At 39.3% G+C, this 2,174-nt stretch overlaps 1 protein-coding gene across 1 annotated transcript in view; it reads right to left on the reverse strand.

The window, feature by feature from the left end:
* Nucleotides 1–984, reverse strand: part of LOC107664748 (neuroblast differentiation-associated protein AHNAK-like) — a 24,719-nt gene extending 23,735 nt beyond the window's left edge. The window contains 1 exon segment of the mRNA XM_016455395.1: nucleotides 681–984. The gene's annotated coding sequence lies outside the window, so the exon portion shown is untranslated.
* Between the last annotated feature and the right edge of the window lie 1,190 nt (nucleotides 985–2,174).

Below are 2,174 nucleotides of genomic sequence, written 5' to 3' on the forward strand. Positions count from 1 at the left end.
GAGAAAACAATTCACCCACAGTGTAGAATATGTGCTGACGTTGTCCAAAAATCTTGAACTATGACCAGATTTGGTATGGCAGGATAATGCTCCTTTTCAAGAGGAAAATTCAAAATCTATGCAAGTGTGACACGAGTTTAAAGAAGAAAAAAAAAATAATAATAATAATATGAGTAGATAGCTTTCTTTTAAACCAAATATATTCGTTTTATTTTACAACGTGGGCAAAGTCATGCAACCAAAGTCAGGCTACCTTCTTATCCACGTTGGACTGTTTTAACTTGGGTGTATCTTTTGCATGACATGCAAAACCCCAGAAAATTTTCCTGTTTCTTCAGAGTGATTTAGTAGGTCAAGTTAAAGAAACTAAACGCTTAATTCTGAACAATGGCGAACTTTAGTATTGTTGGGGAAAAAACGTGCGCAACAGATGACAATCACTGAACAGATAGATAGATACACACCCACCCACCCTCTTCATGTTCAACAATAGTTTGTGAGATTTTGTGAGACACAATAAACCAAAACAGCAAATATATAACGTTATTACACATAATTAAGAATATAATAAGTCAAGAAGCAGTCTCTGGAAAAGTACTTTGGAAAAATATTTTATGGAACGTGCGATGCGCACGCCACAACTGCATAACTAAGTAACTTCAAGAGATACACAAACTTACCTGGAAAGTTCAACACCTTTGCTCTGGCATCTTCCGCGGTCCACAGCTTTCTGCCACAGCCCAGAAAAGTTTTCCACCACGCTTTATAAACTAAACTTGAACGTATTCGTGTACTCTCTCTCTCGAGGCGCGAAGCCTCACTTTATATTTTTTTCGGGTTTTATTAGTTACTTTGTCACTTGCTCTCTCTCTCTTTCTCTTCCTCTCACACTCGTGCTGGTTTTTCTCAGTGTGCTTGTAACTCCGGGCTATGGAGAATGGCAGAGTTTGGGTTTGGGCTGCGGAGTTCTTCTGGAGAAGAAGGCGGGGGTAACTGTGTAGCAGGGAGTGGTCCTTTATAATTTTAGTCCAGCCCACCCACTGTTTGAGTGACATGTATGTTTAAAGGGGTCATATGATGTTGCTAAAAAGAACATTAATAAAAAACACAAAAAAATAAATGTTTATGCGGTTTAAGGTTCAAAAATCACATTATTTTCCACATACTGTACATTATTGTCTCTCCTCTATGCCCCACCTTTCTGAAACGCGTCGATTTTTACAAAGCTCATCGTCTGAAAGCGAGACAGTCTCGCACATTCACAGGAAATAGCTTACTACCATGTTGCAAAATAAGGTTTATTATAGATGCAGCAAAAACATGATGATACTGGAATTTTAATTTGCAGAATAGAATTTAGGAGAATATAGAGGGTTTTGAACTAGTCCAGTCCTGCTCCTGGAGGGCCACTGTCCTGCAGAATTTAGCTCCAACCCCAATTAAACACACCTGAACCAGCTAATCAAGCTCTTATATTAGGCATACTAGAAAGGTGTGCCGAGGCAAGTTGGAGCTAAACTCCAACTTCTACTAGGCATAGAAACTTCCAGTCAGGTGTGTTGAGGCAAGTTGGAGCTAAACTCTGCAGGACACCGGCCCTCCAGGACCGAGTTTGGACATCCCTGACTTATACTGTCTTTTTACACGCTGCGTTGCATCACATAAACATAAAACCATGTCTGCATTTGTGATCGGGAAAATGACAAACAACAAGTGCTACTCTACACTGCTCAAAACTCGCGTTTGAATCGTCAGTGGCAAACCCTTAAAATGAAAACGTACTTACACTCTTAAAAATAAAGGTGCTTCACGATGCCATAGAAGAACCTTTTTGTCTAAATGGTTCCATAAAGAACCTTTAACATTCTTTGTGGCGAAAGAAGGTTCTTCAGATTATAAAAAGGTAAGAAAGAGATGGTTCTTTAAAGAACCTTTGACTAAATGGTTCTTTGTGGAACCAAAAAGGGTTCTTCTATGGCATCGCTTGAAGAACCTTTTGAAGCACCTTTATTTTTAAGAGTGTACAGTCTGTGAGTCAGAACAGCCGGCATTGTAGTCTACTCTCCCAGGATCAGGAAACAGTCCTCCATAAAATGCGCTGCACACATCTTAATATTTGGGTTGAACTGTTCTGGAACAGTGTTGTAAATACAACTTAACCACTGATTTCTAGT

The sequence above is a fragment of the Sinocyclocheilus anshuiensis genome, unplaced genomic scaffold (assembly GCF_001515605.1).
Source record: "Sinocyclocheilus anshuiensis isolate Anshui unplaced genomic scaffold, SAMN03320099.WGS_v1.1 scaffold235, whole genome shotgun sequence".
NCBI lineage: Eukaryota > Metazoa > Chordata > Actinopteri > Cypriniformes > Cyprinidae > Sinocyclocheilus > Sinocyclocheilus anshuiensis.